At 44.1% G+C, this 18814-nt stretch overlaps 1 protein-coding gene and 1 long non-coding RNA gene across 2 annotated transcripts in view; one reads left to right on the top strand and one right to left on the bottom strand.

The window, feature by feature from the left end:
- Positions 1 to 18814, bottom strand: part of ppargc1b (peroxisome proliferator-activated receptor gamma, coactivator 1 beta) — a gene marked incomplete at its 5' end in the record, with an annotated part of 101920 nt that overhangs the window by 36000 nt on the left and 47106 nt on the right. The window lies entirely within an intron of this gene.
- LOC310992095 lies at positions 14715 to 17427 on the top strand. The gene is made up of 5 exons (XR_014595662.1): positions 14715 to 15047; positions 15311 to 15424; positions 15647 to 15735; positions 16262 to 16453; positions 16873 to 17427. It is a non-coding gene; the product is annotated as an uncharacterized lncRNA (long non-coding RNA).

Raw genomic sequence — 18814 nt, 5'->3', positions numbered from 1 at the left:
GCAGTGGTCAGGGCATCTGGCTGCTGGGTGGCTCCCAGTAGGAGACCCCGCTAAAGAGATTATACATCTCATCTGGCCTGGGGATGGTGCTCGGGGGGACATCTGGACCGCCTTAACTCAACCTGCTGCTGCTGCCACTGCCACCTGACCCCAGAGCCAACAGCTGAAAATAGTCAGGTGGTTGGATATACTAAGTAATCTGAGGTCTCAGATTCAGACTGAACAAAGAAGCTCATTAATATTTCTTTAAGATTTAAGTCGCACTGTGTTTCTTCTGCTCTGCCACCTCTATGTTTAAGGAACTAAAACGACTTGGTTAAGTTTAGGAAGCGGCTTCAAGGTTAAAAAAAACAAAAAAAAAACACATCAGTGGCTGCTGTTTGAAGACGCGACATGAATCACTGTCAACTGTCAGACTCAGAGAGATGTCGAGGACGTTCAGATGTTCAAACTCGGCTCAACACGTTTTCACTTTCATGTCTCGTCAACTGTCGAGTCCTCGTTTCTGAAACCTGGGTTGAACTCGGTTGAGTCAAGTCTCTAGTTTGCAAATTCAACAAGCTCCACTTTCAGTTAACGCCGCTCTGGTGTAATTGTGGGCTTCGGCTGAATCTGCGCGTCTCAACTTTACTCCTCTGCTCGACTTCAGACAGATGCATGTTGGGTAAACAGAAAACACAGGATTCTTCTGAGCCTTTGAACACAAATCGATGCTGTCACTTTCCTGGTGAGGAAAGTTTTTCTCTGCGCGGTGGAAAAGGGAAAGCCGTCAAAGTTTTTTTTGCAGTTCATAGCCTCTCTCAGATGAACAGAGAAGCTCCTGCACTGGGTCAAACACAGTTCATTAGCCCAGTAAGGCAGCGAAACAGCCCATTCGAATCCATAAAAAGTCTCAATGCATTGACTTCAAAAGGAGCTTTCTCAGACTCCCTGAACATCCCCTACCGAGGTGGCCTTTAGCTGAGAGAGAAGTTAGAAGAGGTGCGAATACAAATCAGATGTATAAAGAAATAAATGTGTTTTATTCTCCAAAATGGAAAATAAAAAGGAAGAAAAGTGGCTGGTTCTTCTGTGTTTTAATGCAGCGTGATATACACAATAGCATTTCAGGAATGAACACATCACTCACTGTGTCTCTGTCTGAATCGATTAGGGCTTAAATGGAGCATTAGACTGGGTAGATTAAGCAAATGTGCATGAAATTAATGTAGAATACAGACACCTTTGAAGTTGGAGAGAGGGCACACTTCAGGGGAAATTACAATCAGTCCATTTGGAGTTGAAGAGTTTTTTTTAGTGCAACTGTGACTATGAACTATGAGCAAACAGAAATACAGAAGCCAAAAGAACAGGACGTTTTGTTTTGTTAATGTGAATCTAAAAACTTTGCTCTGACTTTCGACCTTTTGAGACCCATATACCCGAGCGGGCCGGCGTCCTGCTTGTAAAGGGCATCAGTGTGTAATTATGGAGGAGGAATAGCAAAGAAGCCAGTGTGATGTGTGATGTGTGATGTGGTGTGGTGACTTCCATTTGTGGTTAATCTCTGCCTTAGTAACAACAGTGAAAACCTACTGGCCCGTTCAGTCATAAAAAGCCTGCCGGGACAATCGCGCATTAAACCTGCGCTATTTATAGCGCCGGCCCGGGCACGTGGGAGAGCTATCTGGGCTAAAACCAGTGAGTGGATATGGAAAGGCCAACGAGCCTCTCCAGCATGTTGGATGTGCTGAAGGTGCATCATTCACTTCTATCTTTAAACGCACCATACGTCCTCATCACAGGTTCCTACTGTTAGTTATGGTGTGGGGGGGGAGGGGAGGTGCATCCTCCTCCATTAGACTTCTATGAATAGTAAATTGGCATAATGGTTACACAAGGGTTTCTCAGAAACGATCTCATTGGTGGCGTTAAGCCTTTGAAGGTGGAGCTAAAAATATGAAGCCAAGTTTAGTTTAAACCAGAAGAAACCCACGTCTACATGCTAATTACAAACAGGCCAGTTCAGGTCACCTATGAAACCAGAACAATGTCCCTGTTACACAGAGTATACAGGAAATACAACACACTGGTCTTTATATTCTGGTGTTAATCCACATGAAATCAACTTTCTTAATATCGTTTTCAGACTTTTAAAAGACACAGTGTTGCTTTTTCTTTCCGCTGCTTTGTCCTGACATTTGTTTTTAAATTTCCTCCATTTTTTGTGCCATTAATACTAGATAAAAGTCAAAATTAACAAAATCTACTCAGAATATACTTAATTTCTATAAAAAACAATCTACAAGATAAAATAAAAAACCTGCATTTAAACAATGGAATCGTCTCTAGTGCCGTGAAGCACACTCACACTCACAAACATGAGATCTAAGTGTGTGTGTTAATGTAAACTAAGGCCTTTACGGTTCTGATCATTATGGGATTCTGTATCGATCCACATGGAGAAATCAAAGCCCCCGGCTGCTGCTTTCCTGGCAGAGCTACAACAGACCTTTTGTAATGTTATGTAAGGTCAGTCACAAGCCCAGTCATGTGCCGGTGAGTCCTCGCCAGTGCTCTGGACTGTCCAAACTTCCCTTTACACACACACACACACACATGGATACAGCACCACCGCCATACAAGGTCAACCTCTCTCAGCTCTCGGCTGTAGATATCGAGCGCTAGCAGAGTTAAAAAAAAAGAAGAGTCTCTGTTGAATTATACGTGACGATTTCTCAGGTCGACTCCTCTGCTGTGTTGAATGAATGAACGAAGACTTTGCTTTGACCCCGACAGGCTCCTGTACTCCTCCCACCTCTACAGGTTGGAGACGACCCGAGTGCCGACAGATGTTGCAGAAGAAGACGAAGAAGAAGAAGAAGTCACACTCACTTACTGCTGAGTCGCTGAACTTATTCTGCACTTTAACTCAATTCCCCAGAGGACGAAATCTAATTTCACTTTTTCTCCTCCTCCGTCTGTAAGAAGTGACGAGTCCGAGCAGGGAGTTTAACCTCAGCTCTGACCTTTGTGGACGTGATGGAGGTCCAGGCCCGACTGCAGCTGCAGTAAAACACATATTATCCACATTTTGTTTAGTAGCAATGAAGAGTTCTTGTAGTTATTACTTGATTTATAAAGGTCAAAATCCTCTTTTTGAGTCTCCTGCACTGACGTGATCGAACCAACGTTTTCTCTTATTTTTCTGAACCACTTTTAAAATTCTCCCGACTGACGCCTTAAACATGTCTCATGTCTGAGAGAGTTGTGGTAATACAGGAAGGGGGGGCGTGTGAAGGTTAAGTGACGCACCAGGGCCCATAGATATGAAAGATGATGATGAGAGGAGCTGCAGAAAAGGTTGTAATCACTTTCAGCTTCGCACATTGAAGTGACATGAGAGATAAGGGCAGCTTGCCAGGCGGGGACCGGCGTTAAGTGTCCCACTCACTTCGCTCCCACTTTCTTGTAGGTCACTTTGACAGGAAGTGTTTTATTTTATTCTTTTTAAAAAGACACCTCCGACGTCCCCACAGCGACTTCTCCGCTCACGACTACTGACGGCAACGAGGGGAATCCTGCACGTGAGCAAAGAAAACGTACAAGTCCTGATCTTTTCAGTCCGTCTGAGGGACGTTTGTCCATCCAGCTGCTCTGTCTTAGTTTTTTTTTTATTTCTTCTTCATCTCAGAAGAAGCTATAAACTTTAACATTTAGAAATACATCCACCTCATGACCCTGCAGAAATGTCTGGACCTCCTAAAGCTTGACACTTCATCCTGACAGCGAAGAGTCGCCGGGAGTCACAGGGCCGTTTGTCGACGGGTAACAAGAACAGAAAAGCTGCAACAATTTCAACTTCCCAACTAATTTTTCTCTCCCAGCCGCCGCCGCCAACACCGAGGGGATGTGCTTAATTACTGCGAACAAAAGCGGACACCCACTCCGTCCGCAGCCCCTCTTCCATATTTAATAAGGGGCCACAGAAAGCCAATTATGTGGCGTTTGATTATTGAAGGTACAAAGTGAGACAATGAAAACTCGCAGTGGGCTCGGGACAGAAGCTAAATGAGGAAGTGGATCAATGGGAATCATTATCTCACGCCGTTCAATCTTTATTTATCCGGAGAAGCTCGACTGAACGACACGACGTTCTTTAGCAGCAACTTGATTTATATTCACTCACTTATCACAGCGGGGGCTCAAACAGGATTCAAACCTCCTCTGGCTCCACCGGCCCTCAGGAGCTCACCTACGGATCTAATCTCAGTGAGCAGACCAGTGCTGCAGTGTCATTATCTACTCGTTGATTAATTGTTTGGTGCATAAAATGTCACACAAGTGACAACTCTTTGTTTTTGTGCCACAAACAATCAGAAGAAAAATCTGATATTTCACTTTTGGCTCAGAGGAAAAAAGCAGAAGTCAGAAAACATTTGACTTTTTGTCCCTGATGAATAAAAACCTGAACAATGAACTCTGAAAAACTATAAAGTTAATAATTATCCTGCAGAGATTCATTCATTTATAACCTTGTTTTGTTTTACTTTTAAAGGTAAAGGTAAAGGTAAAGGTACTTTATTTGTCACATATACAGCTAGTACAGTGAAATTCTTTCTCTGCATTTAACCCATCCCTGAGGAGCAGTGGGCAGCTTTTAGGCCTTTAACTGATAGGACAGCTGTAGGAATCGAACCGGGGCTGCTAGATTATGCATATAGGGCACCTGCTCAACCCACTGAGCTAAAAGACACCCCTTGTTCTATTTCTTGCACTGCATTTTACCAATAATCTGACGCTAAAGCTGCAAAACTGAAACGACTGATCACTTCCTGTGGTTAGCCTACATATCCCATGATCCCTCAGAGCATCAGTGGCGCACATCACCGCTCTGTCTCAGTTAAACACACAAACACTGTGTGTAAATGTGTTAAATCAGAGAATCAGAGGCTGCAGATCCTCCTCTCTCTGTCAGGTTGAGTTAGGAGCAGAAAGATGATGTTGTTCCTACAGATATTCAGGTCAGAGGTGTTTGTTGGGATTTTGTCTCCTGGTGGATTTTGCTCTTTAATCCCTCAGGTAAACACAGAGCGAGGAAACTTCACAGTCTGAGAGGGGAAAAAAAAGAAAGAGACAGAGAGAGAGAAAGTAAAGAAAAATGAAGTCGTCCAGATTTTGACTTTTCTAAATGAAATGTCTGTGACGGCGCCGGCGCTGCTGATCCACAGAGACTCGGGGTTTGTCAGCGTGCTCCCTGTGGAGCTCCTCTGTTCTCACAGAGAGACGAACAAGAGGAGGACAGAAAATAAATAGAAAGGAGAAGAGAGGAGACATTATTACCCAGAATGCAAATCTGCAGCCTGATTCTTTGATAGGTTCAGTGGTTCATTTAGGCCTGGACTACACGTATAGGGATATTATTTTAAGCGGATATTTTCGCCACGCCCGGCCGATAGGTGGCGATTAGCATAATGTAAAATACCACAGAAGACGAACGTATTTTAAACCGTGGATGTTTGGGGCTATCCAGTAATACTGGGCGCAGCAGCAGAAGCCTTCGCGTACCGGTGGAGTGCAGTTGACGCAACAACGTTACGTTCATGTGTAGAGCTGAGTTGAGACCTAAAAGTGCACACACAGATAGCACGGTACATGTCGGCCATTGTTGTTGACAACCGTTTTGCTTCGATGCGCATGTGCGAACGGCTTGATGCTAGGCACTTGACGTCATCGCGTCAACACCAGCTCCGTTTAACATCGCTACACGGATCCACTTACTGTAATCGGATATTTTTTTTATTTCTCCACTTTTTTTATACGTTTAAAAATGTCTCCGTTTATGTGGGTGAAACCGCCGTAGTCGTGTGGTCGAGAGGCCCAGTTGGACAGAAAAATGTGCGTTTAGGAATATATCGTATCCGTGCAGTCCAGGCCTTAGATGCTGCATTTACACAAGTGTGTTACCGCGTGTGTGTCCGTGTGTGTGAATGAGAGAGAGAGAGAGAGAGAGAGTCTATATTTAGCTCTTATCTTGGTCTCATGACCAGTTCTTCCACAGGCTGCTGGTGACTTGAGGAGCCTCTGCCAGACACAGATGACCCCTAATAGCCACACACACACACACATGTGCACACACATATATAGACACACACACACACACACACACACACACACACACACACACACTGTTGCCAGCAGAACTTGGCTGATTTGGACTTGATTGATTCCACAATCATCCCCATCCACTTGCATCATCAAGCTTTAATGTGTGTGTGTTTGTGCGTATGTGTGTGTGTGTGTGTGTGTGTGTGCGTGTGTGTGTCCTTGACCTCCTGTAGTGTTGCAACCACATGACGGATAAAGTGATTTATGTGAACGTGCGTCCGTCTCACACACGTTAATGAATGAATGAATGAAAGGCTAAATTGGCAGCTAGTGTTTCCTATTACATGCATCAGTAGTGAGTGAGTGAGTGAGTGTGTCTGTGTGTGCGTGTGTGTGAGTGAGAGAGAGAGAGAGAGAGAGAGAGAGAGAGAGAGAGAGAGAGAGAGAGAGAGAGAGAGAGAGAGAGAGAGAGAGAGAGAGAGTGAATTACATTTTCTAACCCTTTAAAGGAATCTTCTGTCTGATTTTCTTCTTCAGTTAATTTGCTGAATTTCCCCAAAACTGAATGAGCAGCAGGCGACCAGGAACAGTCAGTCAGGAGGTCAGCAAGGGTGTGTGTGTATTTCTGAATGTGTGGGTGTATTTCTCAGTGTGTGTATGTGTGTGTGTGTGTGTGTGTGTGTGTGTGTGCTCTGATGAGTGCAAATGAGGAGGAAGTGGGACGCTGCTGAAAAACCAGAGTGTTGTAAAGTACTGGCTGTTCCCATCACTGCTGCTCCAGGGTGTGTGTGTGTGTGTGTGTGTGTGTGTGTGTGTGTGTGTGTATGTGTGTGTGTGTGTGTGTGTGTGTGTGTGTGCGTGCGTGTGGGTGTTTTTATAGTTTATAGTGTGTGTCTATCTCTGAGGGACGTCTCTCACCCTGCAGACATGAGGTGACGGTTTATACGACCGATCTGAGGCCGGACTGTAGCCATCAGCTGACTGACTCACCGTGTTCCACTGAACTCGTTTCTCTGCACGCGATCGGGTTCGATTCCCTTTTCACCCAGAGTCGTTCAACAGACCAAACCACAGACCGAATACTGTCTGTCTGAGTCCTGACGCTTCAGCCATGACAGCTTCCTGTTGGAGCGACCACCTCCGCCTCCTTCCTCATGTTTCTCTTTGTCATCGTTCATTTTCGCTGACTCATGAATCCTATTTTCCTCTTCATTGTAAAACTGTGAAACCATAAATCAGGTTCAGTGACAAAAACCAAAACATTCATCTCAACTTCAGTTTGTTTCTGTCCAAATTTTACTCCCATGTGGTCTTCACTGACCCTGTGACCTCTGACCTCTGACCTCATTACTATCAGTGGCCTGTGATGTTGGCAGAAGCGGAGGCAGAGGACCGAAGCTTCAGATCTCAGGCATATTGACTCATTAACACACACACTTGCTTGTTCTCTCTATCACACCCGCAAACACACACACACACACACTCATCATCAAAGGCTCCCTTCCTTTTTATCTGAGACACACACAAACACTGTTTCACTTCCTTCAAATATTAGTTTCTCTTTGCACACACACAGAGACTCAGTTTGCAAATGATTTCTGGCCTTCTGTCAGTACAACAAGTGTTACTGATGCTGCTTCCAGTCTTGAATCAAAAACACTCCAGAGTTCAATCAAATGCTTGATTTTCTCGCCGCCACTTGTGTAGCCAATGTAGCCTCGAATGACGACGACGGCGGCGGTTGGGTAGTTGGGTAATAAGAAAGTTTTGGACGTGTGGAAGTTCAAGATGAAGATGAGTTTCAGTCTGAGTCTTGATTGATGTCTTGTTTCTTAAACGTCTTCCCACACTGGATTGAACCAAACTACAGTGACTCAGCTGAAACCGTCCAACAACAACAACTACAACTGAACCTCAGACTTTAAAGGGATAGTTCAACATTTTGGCAAATTGGCCCATTGCCATAATCCCTATAGTCATAGCAGTAGGTTCGTTACCTTTAATTGTCGGTGCAAGCTATTTTTAGAACGGCGGAGCGGAGCCGCGAGGTGCTCAGAGCTACGCTACGGAGGCTCATGGGATTTCTTGGTTTCCCTCATCAAACTCATCAAATACACAATCCAACAACTCCACAATGCTCTGGTGGACAAGTTGTGACCTGCACATTCACCACGCTATGAGATAATAACAGAACGTTACGAGACAGAGTTGTTTTCAAGGTACAGTAAATGCAGAGACTGCTTGCTGAAAAACTGTCCCTGAAAGCAACGCGCATCAGCGGTTTTGTACAGTATTTACCTCTAAAACAACTTTGTCTCGTAACGTTCTGTTATTATCTCATAGCGTGGTGAATGTGCAGGTCACAACTTGTCCACCAGAGCGTTTTGGAGGGATTATGGCAATGGGCCAATTTGCCAAAATGTTGAACTATCCCTTTAAAGTCTTAAACATATCTCTGTTGGTTTGGTTCTTTGTTGTGTTTTTATCTTGGACGTGAAGAAGCCAGAGGAGGGGAGGAAGGACATCACAATAATGTCCTCATTACTCCCATAATGACCCTCATAAATACCCACTAATGTTTCCAACTCCCGCCCCCCCACAAAAAAAAAAAAAAATTTGGAGCCAAGGTCGGAGTCACCTGGCAGCGAGTCTCACTGTTGATAAAACGGCGGCGCAAATTAAAAACTAAGTTATTTGGAGGTGCGTTTAGGTGACTGATGGGACGGGATCCAGTCTGTCTCCAGCTCTTCCTCTTCCTCTGGGGAGATCCGTTACACTGATCTCACCTCCAGCCAACCTCTGTCACTCACTGCAACCTAATCTGGCTCTATCCTCCCCTCCCCTCCCTCCCCCGCTCACCATCCCTCCCTCCCCCACTCACCATCCCTCCCTCCCCCTCGGCAGGGAAGAGCAGCAGAGGCACAGAGGCTAAATCTGGAAAGCGGCAGCCCAGGTGAACCCTGGTCCGTCCCCTGCCAGTAAGAGGCTAATGACGGAGGGATGGAAATACACACATTAAGCCAAACAGACTTTACTCGATTCAACAGGTGATTACACGGCAGCGTGTCGCCCTCATGCCCGAGTCTGAGGTGTGTTCGCTTCGTGCCGACATTTCTGTATCTCCTGTAAACCACCCGCCCACCCACCCAGCCAGCCCCACCCCTCCTCTCCTCTCAGCATCACTACACCACCATCGATCCCAGATCTCATCTGTTCCACGTCATTTGGCGGCGGCGGCTCTGTTTCCGGCGCCCCGCCCACTTGGCTCCAACCTCATCCTCATCCTCACCCTCACCTCACCGCTAAGCGCCCCGCTTAATTGTTGTCAGATTAGCAGTCAAGGCTAAATTGGACCGTTCCACTGGCCGACGGATAAAAGCCACAGCCAATCAGGACGGAGCGAGAGACGGGAGGAGAGGAATTTTCTTCTTATTTGATTTGCAATATTGTTTTCAATGCAAATATGTCACTTGCACAGATTTTTATTTTTATTTTATTTTATTCTTCTTTTCTGATATTTATTAAGTTCTATCATGAGTTAATAAGCAGATTAATGTGAATATAAACCTTCTCTTATTACAAAACACAAACCGTTAAAAGTCACTGGAGTGAAACATCTTACAACAGTGTGATCAGTAAAACCGGATTCACACTGGAGCCAAACTTGTGTCCTGACGCTCCCTCAGCCGCAGAGACAGAAAGAAGGAATCAGGAATCACTAATGACAGTTTTTGGCAGAGGAAAGGAAGATGACAGAGGTGATGAAGACGAGACAGAGCATTGAGCTAAAAGGAGCCCAGAGCTGCCGTCTTGAACCTGCATGGGCGGCGGGCAGGTAGCGGGCGGGCGGGTCCGGTAATGAGATCGGAGGAGGAAAGCCGATTCAGAGCTCAGAAATAAGAGCAATGGTGGCAGCTGAGACGACGTGGAGGAGTGGAGGATGGAGGAGCGGAGTTCTGGTCGGTTCATTGAGGGCAACGTTGGGTATTGAATGGGAAAAAAGAGGAGAATAAGGGAGTTTGGAGGCTGAGAGTGTAGAGACAGTCTGAGTTTTGGGGTTTGTTTCACATTTTAAAAAGTGAAAGGAACAAAAGAAGAAAAGAGTTTTCACAATAAAATCCTGAGGTCTCCATTCAAAGGATGCACATGATTATCAGATGTTGTTTCACTCCGTCTCTTCTACCTCTGAACGTCCTCTTTGTCCTTTTTCTTCAACCCCCCTCCCCTCCTCCAACATGTGGACTTGCAATCCCTTTAAGCACTTTCCAAATTCCCTGCGAGTGTCTCTGTTGATTAAATTGCCGGTGAACAGGCTTTAACCCTCAGCCGTCCACCCTGCTCCTGTCTCAGGTGTCTCAACCGTCACGGCGTCTCGTTTCAGATGCACTTGGCCTTCAGCTGCACCAAAAAACACCCTGCAGCCCCACATCCACCCCCCTATCCATCAATCCATTAGAGTCCGTGTGTGGTGCATCCTCATCACTATATCTAATGTATGTAACAACACTGAGGCGCTCGACATGTTTCAGGAAGTGCTGACGTTCAGGAAATCAGTTTTCAGTCGCTGAAGAGCAGAGAGCAGCTGATCTGCTCTGACCTCTGTCCCGTACGTTCAGGTTTCTTCCTGTTTTATTAAACTAATGCAAATGAGCTCCTGTGGCACTTTGTGCTGACGAACGCAGCGCGTCGCGACCGTGGTGACACGCAGATCCATCACTTCCTGTCTTCTTTCTTAAGCAACAATACCAAACATTATCTATGCGCAACCTCGGGTCAGGCTTATTCATTTCTTTATGTGAATCATTTTTCTCTGTTTATCAATAATTTGCATGATAAAAACAAAAAAATAAAAGCCTGCACTCGTCCTCAGGTGTTTTCTCAGGAGCTGTAGCCTCACCACTGAATCCATCACTGTGACATCAGTGTATCTGATCACACTCTCAATAGCTTCGTTAGCAATTAGCGCTGGACACTGATCCCAGCTAAACATCAGACTGGATTGGAGAGCTGTCTCTGATCCTCCCTCCTCCTTCTCTTCATTCCTTTCCTTCCTTCCTCCCTTTCCTCCCTGCTTCCTCTCCCCATCCTCCCTACCTTCCTTCTCTTCTTCTTCATTTTCTAATTCCCACAGCGAGGAACACCACATGTGACCTCACATGCTCCGTCTTCCATTTGCGTTATAAGGTGGCCTTATGGTCGGGGGTCAGCGTGTATCAAACAGGAAACACACTCGTTTGGTCACATGACGAGGCGTCCTCATCAAACCTCCTCAATCACTCTCACTCAGGAACTCATTAGGAGGCAAACGCATGAAAACCTATCGACCCGAGCGACGCCTCGCTGCTCATTTTCCTGCTCTCCCTCTCTTTGTCGACCCTCGTCCTTCCCATCACATGCCGCCGTCGGCCCCAGGCATGACACTCATTATTCCTCACAAATTACTCTTCGCTTCAACATCTGGATTCTTTGGATTTTTTTTTTTTTGGCAGCGAAATTACCTAATTGAGTTCCTCGGCACTAAATGTTGTATAATTATGACTTTCACTCTCCGATAATCCCTCCTCCTCTTCATCTCTGCTCACAACTTGGACTTGACTCGGCCTTTTGGCGTCACAGCAAACTCATCCTCAAACTCCAAATCCACCACTCCACCTGACCTTAATTCAGCAGCGACAGGTCGGCCAATCAGATTACTTCACCTTCATTTAAACTCCTCCGACGGGCGGATTTGACCACCCGGCCGCCGTCCAATCACATTTCATTAGCGAGTCTCTCCCAGTATTTCTTAAACTCGAATTTGTTCAAATTTTTTGTGGAGATGATTGATCAGCTTTTGCTCATTTTAACATTCAGCAGGAAACATGACATCACTGATTAAATCTGTTTCGTGGTCAGATTTGGATGCTTTAATTAAAATTAACTCGTAAACCTAAAAACTCTGGATCCCAGCCTCCTCTTGGCTCCGCTCCCCGTGACCCCGGCTCGGCCCGCTGTCTGCTTCTCCTGCTGCTGTGCATCGTCTTTCCTGCTTCCTAACGACGCCGTCTGCAAAATAAAAGGACGATGCAGCAGCAGCAGCAGCAGCTCAGACACTTTCTGCTTATTCTGATGAAAGGACGGCATCACGTCAGAGAAACAGAGCTGCAGAGAGGAGGAGGAGGAGGAGGAGGAGGAGGAGGGAGGCGGCACAGAGCAAGGACGTTGTGGGGGGAAATACAATCCTGCAGCGGTGTAATATGATATCACTGAGTCACCGGTGGATGTGGCCTTTAATCAATTATCAGCAGCCGAATTAGATCATGTGTGTGGAACGACCCAAACGTGTGTGAACTCCCATGAGGGATGTTTTTCTTTTTTTCTTTTTTACCTTTTAACGGCGGTGAAATCCTGCAAAACGGTGGTGACAGGTGTGATCACTGGCATGACATCATCATCACCTTTTACCTTCAGAGCCTCCAACAGCCCAGACACCAGAGAGGAAATCTGACACAGGGAGGAGGGAGGGAAACGAGGGACCCCCCTCCTCTCCCAGTGAGCCAATAAGCTCAACAGCATCTGTAGGCCGTGTTCTTTATTTCTTCTCTTTTCCCCCTTTGTACAAACTAAAATGTGTCCATATGCTCCAATCAAAGACATTAATTGGGATTTATGATGAATTTTCATTAAAAAAATGTTTAATTTGTTGTAAAGGTGGGGGTCGGTCGTTCAACATACATCCAGTTCAGCACTATGTAAAAAAACAATAACAGGAAGGGGAATGTGAAGCTACAGGAAGCAAGAAGGGACAAAAGGCCAAAGTTGGAGGATTGTTTGACTCAGCAGGTGAAGAAGAAGAAGGAGAGAGAAGCTCTTGTCTCTTCAACCACCTGTCAGTCAGTCAATCAGTTTACAACGAGCCGATCAGCCGATCAATTCCTGATTAGGTCGACAGTGAGAGGAGACGGACCGCGGTGCTGAAGCTGACGGATCAGACTCCGCAGAGTGACCAATCACAGTCAATCAGCAAAATGCAGATGCTCCCTCTCTCTCTCTCTCTCTCCCTCTCTGTTTCTCCCTGTGTGTTTCTATGTCTCTCGCCCATCGGAGCGTCTCCCTTACACCGTCTAAACAAAACCATAAACCTGAAGAAAACCTTCACGCTCACAGCTAATTACATGCCTAATCACATCCTGTTTGCGGCTCGCACAAAAACATAAACAAACCAGTGTGTGTGTCTGTGTGTGTGTGTTTGCAAGACAAATAGCAGCTGATTGTGATTTCTCTGCAGTTGCAGTCTGCAGATTATAGTGTGGAGCTGCGTCGTGAAGATTGGTCACCGGGCAAACTGACTTCTCATTACTGTGCGGTAATGTGATGCCTAGCAAGCACAAGCACGCACACACACAAGCACACACACACACACACACACACACACACACACACACACACACACACACACACACACACACACAGACACACACAGAAAAGCATCAGCGACATAGGCTGCTACACTACACGTGCACATGTTAAAAATACCAATTCATCTCTGAATAAATAAGAGACACTGTCCTGCTAACACACATAGGAACAAACACCAAGCTCAGGAGAAAACACAGACTTATGGGTAAAACACACACACAGACACACACACACACACACACACACACACACACACACACACACACACTATCAGTGATCCAAAAAGCCCATTTGTGCGGGTAAATCCTATAGTCTCAATTTAATTGTAATGGTTCTGTGTTCCCCTTCAGCTGGGTGGGCCTAGCTAGCTGTAACTAATAGAAAAGCTTATCACAGCTTGACAACTCACACACACACACACACACACACACACACACACACACACACACACACACACACACACACTTACACACACAGACTCAGACACACAGACACACACACACTGGTGGCTTCCCAAGGTCGTTGTAAGATTTCTTGGAAACGTGTAGATAAGCACAACTCAGTACACTGTAAGAAATGTCCGTAGAAATTACGGTAAAAAACTGTCAAATAGCAACAGTAAAATACCGTAAAATCAAAAATAGTATATCACTGTAGTAAATACACTGAATTACCGTAAATCAAGATACAGTAAATAACTTTAAATTTTACGGTCTTACTAAGTAGAAAATATGGAATTTTACTGTGAATGTTGTAAAAAGTTCGCAAAATTCACGGTAAAATACCATAATGTCACAAGCGTGTAATTACCGTAAAATTGACGGTATCATTCTGTCTGAATTACAGATTTTGCTGGTGTTTACGTTTAAATTTACGGTACACAACCATTAAATCATACCATCATTTCTATAGAAAGTAGAATGTTAAAAAGTATGGTATCAGGACAGGCTGTGGTCACGTGGGCATTGTTCGGGTCGATGTGAAGCACTTAATGCAATAGAAAAACTACATGTTGTCAAAACAGAATTAAGATAAGATTAAGATACTAAGTCAAAATAACATGTAATAGCCTATATGTAACATATATTTCAGAATAAATGTGCAAAATAGTTTAGACATAAATATATATTTTTTTAAAATACAAACATCTCTATTGTACAAACATGTAGTCTCCATAACATACCTACACACAGTAAAAAAAAAAAAGAAAGAAAAAAGGAAAAAAAGAAGAAGCTTGAGTCAGCTCTGGCTTGGGTGACCCACAGGTGACCCAGCAGTAACCATAGTAACCCATTTGTTGGGTCAACGGTTGGTTTGCTGCGCGCCACCAAGATCCGTTATTTTTGGCCGGAGCGCCGTTACAACCTGGTTACAACCAAGCTGCTCTGTTGTCAGCCAAAGACGACATAAGTAAAGTGGATTAATTTTATTTTTGATGGAAATGCCCCAGCTTCAGTCTGCAAAAAAGTCTGACTGCTTCAGCAACGAGTGTCGGTGGATCGGACTGGACTTTCTCAGGTTGGATCGATACCAACTGTCCGTGGAAAAGCTACAGATGAACTGTAAGTATTTAAAAATGAGCATGGTTTGTGTTACTTTGGCCGTTTAGCACATGAGCTAGGCTAACGCTAACGATGGCTAGGCTAACGCTAACGACCGTTATGCTAATACAGCTAACGGTCTATTGTTATGCTAATAACGATAACGGTCGTTATGCTAACGCTAACGGTGGATCGTTAAGCTAATAACGCTGACTACTATAGCATGAGACTAGCGTGAGAGACAGGACCTGAGAGTAACCAGAGTTTTTGTGTTTTCTAATCAGAGTAAAGTATGTGGAAGCTAACGTTAGCACATGGAGATAGACGGTCTGAAGAGGAGCCTTGCTCTCATGGAGGTGCAGAAGTTCCTAAGGGAGGCCAACATCATTACTGTTAAGGTAAAGTTATGTGTTACTGTGTTTGTGTGGAAGAGGGAAAATACACCGGCCTAAAACTGCCTTGTTCAGATATCCATGTAGCTACTTCTGTCCATTATCATTATTACTGAAGTGTTACATGAGTTCATTTTGTGTTCAACATATACTATATTTGTACAGAACCATCCCATCCTTAGTTGTACACATTTTTAACACTACAAAATCATTTTACCTTCTCCTCAGCATGGTGCAGCTGGAGAATGCAAGGCAGCCTACTTTGCAGGAATGTGGCATGGCCAGTACATCTTCAGCGTTATCAACACTCAGCTTCAGTGAGTACATTTAAATTGATAGGCTTCTGAACTGGTGCTGCCATTAGCCTAAATGTTTTTGTTTCTTCATACCTGTCAAATATTTACATGGCCACATCAATAATTATGTCTCCCATTTATGTCTACTACCCTATTATCTGGAGTTCCTTAAGGATAAATCCTCGGAACTATCCTTAAAAAAAACATCAAAATCACTGATTTAATGTCAAATCCAAAGGATTGTGTGTTTTCAGCTGTAGCCTCCACAGTTTCTCCCTCAATCTCTCTCAATCTATTAGATCTGCTAAATCTGTTAACTGTTTTAAGCGCCTCCTGAAATCATATTTATTGGTTGGCCTTTCTATTAGATTTTTTAAACCTACTCTTCATTCACCATTTTTTTTTTTCTGTTCCAACTTCTTTTATTAATGTTTTGTTTGTTGTTGTTGTTGCTGCAGGAAGCACTTTGCAACAGTGTGCTATATAATAATAATTATCATTATCATTAACAATGTTTTCTTTGTTGTCTTTCTTTGTCTGGTTGCAGAGAGGTTCATGCCAGTCCACAGTAAACACCTGATTGAAGACTGCTGGTGAATTTTCAAGCAGGAATGATGACAACACCTGCCCAAAGTTTCTTCAACATTGTACCATGTCTGTATGAGACTCTGTCCCACCTGTCTTCAGTCAAGTCTGGACCCAATGACTCAAACACCAGTCTTGTCAAGGCTAATTAGAGGTAAGCAATGGTTTATGTCAGTGTAGCAAATGAGTAGATGCAAGCACAACTCAAACTTCACTCAATCGATCTCCCACAAATGCACGGTGCCAACAGCTTCATACAAACATACAGTAGAAAAAAAATCAGTATTACGGACAGGATTCAGGATTTTGGCTGCAATTCGACAAGGGTGAAACAAATACTGATGATCATTTAGTCCTGAAAAGTGACAGTTTCTACCTTTTACACTAATACAATAAAATAAATGAAATACTCCTGATGACCTGCAAAACTATATTCCAGAGTGCTGGTTTCATTCTATGTATAGCTCATTGGAGCTCAGTTTAACAACAGAAGGCTGAATTTATCTCTGTAGGCACCATGCTCAGGCACTGCATCAATCTAACCTTTGCTTTGTTTCTGTTTTCTGGCTGCAGAGAGGATCATGCCAGTCTACAGTGGACACCAAATGGACAATATATGAGTCTTCAAGCAGAACTGGTGACTGCTGGATGCTTTAAGTTCCAGTTTCTTGAACACCATGTATATGTTAAGAGCCCTCTTCAGCCAAGTCTGGACTCAGTGACTCATTAGTGTTGATCAACACAGGGCAAGTGGCTCCTTTTTTCATTATGTTTATTTCTTCTATCATGGACTATCCTTCTTCATATGTATGGACACACACTGTCTTTTCAAGATGTCAACACTGCCTTGTGAGTATACTGGACAAGTTCTGTTTTTCACAGAGAATGTGTATATGCAAAGAGAGGTTCTTAAAGTTTATCAATTATAGTCTGTACTTTGGTTTACAATGGGCTTAAAGGACAATTCCAGGCGAATTCAACTCGGGGGTGTATTTTCCTATCATTTTAGGTCTAGAAGAAGGAATCTGAAGATTTTCAGTTTAATCGCTCCCGTTTTGCAGTAGTTGCGTCTGTTCCCGCATCGCCACGGCAGCGATGAATGGGAGTGGATGTAAGTTCCGCTGTTTAGGCTGTTTCCAGCCCTCAAAGCCGCAAATTTTTTCCGCAGACAGCGTCAGATGGCGACTCAAACATGCACCGAGAAGTTTATTTAAGCAAGCAAGCCGACATGTTTGTAAAACTAGATCTAATTCAAAGTCTCCCGGAGTCTCGCGCGAGACCCAGTTGCCGTGCTCGGTGTGTTCAGGTGCAGTAGGAAAGCTACAGTTTGTGTCATAAACACAGGAATATCAACTCTTTACTTGCTTCAAGTAAAAAAAAACTTCTCAGCGCATGTTTGAGTAGCCACCTGACGCTGTCTGTGGAAAAAAATGTACACTTGAAGCAAGTCAAGAGTTGGTATTCCTGTGTTTATGACACAAACGATAGCTCCAACTGCACCTGAATACACCAGCACTGCAACTTCGGGCTCGCGCAAGACTCTGGGAGACTTTGAATTAGATCTAGTTTTACAAACATGTCGGCTTGCTTGAAGTAAATAAACTTCTCGGTGCATGTTTGAGTCTCCATCTGACGCTGTCTGTGGAAAAAAATTGCGGCTTTGAGGGATGGAAACAGCCTAAACAGCGGAACTTACATCCACTCCCATTCATTGCTGCCGTGGCGATGCGGGGACAGACGCAACTACCGCAAAACAGGAGCGATTAAACTGAAAATCTTAAGATTCCTTCTTTTAGACCTAAAATGATATGAAAATACACCCCCGAGTTGAATTCGCCTGGAATTGTCCTTTAATTGGTTATTTCCTTAATAATTTACCATTTGCATTTTCTGACTGTAAAATCTACGCCAACAAACTGTAATTCCATTATGTGTTGTACCGTATTTTTTACGGTGAAATTCTGGCAACCACAGCTGCCAGTATTTTACCGTGAATTTTGCAATAAAATACCGTACTATATCTTACAGTTTTACTGTGTTTTTTCACTGATGGACTGTAATTAGGTTTACAGTATATCCGTTATTTTTAAAAGAATTTACCGTAAACAGGTTTATATTATAACTGTTATTTTTACAGCAAATTACCGTAAACAAATAACAGTTCTCTACTGTGAAATTTACGGTTGCCAAAACAGCATACCGTAATGTGTAATACATTGTGACCGTATTTTCTACGGTAAAATTCTGGCAACCACAGCTGCCAGTATTTTACCGTAAATTCTACGGAATTTTTTTTACAGTGTATGTGAACCGTGAGGTCACAGGGTGGAGGAGAAAACAACCAACCAAAAAAAACGTGGGGTTACCGTGGATACAGGAGACAGCATCACGTACTGTAGCATGACCGCTATCGCTTCATCGGAGCCAAATTAATTATGACGCCTTCGTTTGATTACAGTAAACAACAGAGACCATGGTGGAAGGAGGCCTTATCTCACACCAGCACTGATCAAAT

This window comes from Trachurus trachurus, assembly GCF_905171665.1.
Source record: "Trachurus trachurus genome assembly, chromosome: 10".
NCBI lineage: Eukaryota > Metazoa > Chordata > Actinopteri > Carangiformes > Carangidae > Trachurus > Trachurus trachurus.
Note: the sequence above shows the minus strand (reverse complement) of the source record. Positions and strands in the feature narration are given on the sequence as shown.